Source organism: Aplysia californica, unplaced genomic scaffold (assembly GCF_000002075.1).
Source record: "Aplysia californica isolate F4 #8 unplaced genomic scaffold, AplCal3.0 scaffold01602, whole genome shotgun sequence".
In the NCBI taxonomy this organism is placed as follows: domain Eukaryota; kingdom Metazoa; phylum Mollusca; class Gastropoda; order Aplysiida; family Aplysiidae; genus Aplysia; species Aplysia californica.
In genome coordinates this window covers 8,785-9,878 of record NW_004798872.1, presented here as the reverse complement: position 1 = coordinate 9,878, position 1,094 = coordinate 8,785, and positions in this window count along the sequence as shown.

Below are 1,094 nucleotides of genomic sequence, written 5' to 3'. Positions count from 1 at the left end.
TCTCTCTCTCTCTCTCTCTCTCTCTCTCTCATTGTGTGCTATCCCCATCCTCACCTGTCTGGGCTGGAACTCATACTTGACACAGTGCTGAAAGCCTTTCCCTTTGACCTTCATAGAAGTGATGATGAGAGAACCGCCCACAAAATGAGCAGAGTAGCCAATTCCTTTGCTGGTTCTGAAACTGCACAGATGAAAAAGAACACCAAATAAAAAATCATTTAAAGCTCAAAGGTAAAAGGTAATTCTGCCCCAGGAAAGAACGAAAAATTTCAAATCTTAGTGAGAATTTAATGGCACTTGCAACAAAATAAGGTCATATAAGTGCCGAAGATTAGAGGCATTACAAGAGAGCGACAAACACAAAAAAAAAAAGAAAGAGGAGAGAGAAAAGGGCCATAATATGTTTGATAGGAAAGAAGGAGCAAACCACACCAGAGCAGCCACCACCCTCGTGCAATTTACAATCTAAGAGGTGTAAGTATTCGTTAGAGCACAAAATAAACTTATTGTCATGAATTACCAGCATGCGATGATTAAGTTTTTGCCCCACAGAGCAGCATGGCTATGCTTGGACGAACCTACTTATTATTAGTAACCCAATCAGAGCATGTGCTATTGTCCTCAGACAATTCACTACCTCAGAATTACAAAGCTGTATCTGCTCAGTACCTAGTTTTGAGATATGACATTTTAAAAAATTTGAGTTTCACAATATTTCAAGCTTTTTTTAAAAATACAGTTCTTTGAATATCTTGATAACCACTGAGAATAATCTTACAATTTTGATGTAGCAGTTAGTGCATTTGATTTCTGACATCATGGTCTTAGTAATTCAAAATGGCCAAAAATAACAGATTGAACTTTGTATTCTGAGGCAGTAATGCTTGACAATGGGCTGATTTGGGGCACCTAAAAAAAAAATTACACTATTCAAATGCATGTCTCTGATTTGTGCACAAAAATTCAAAATGTGCTGCATCACTGTCTTTAGAGTTTGAGTGAAGAGAAGCACAGCAACAGAATAACGGCCATTTAGTGTTTAATAAAAGTAAGTGTGTGTGTGTGTTCATGTGTGTGTGTGTGTGCGTGTGTGC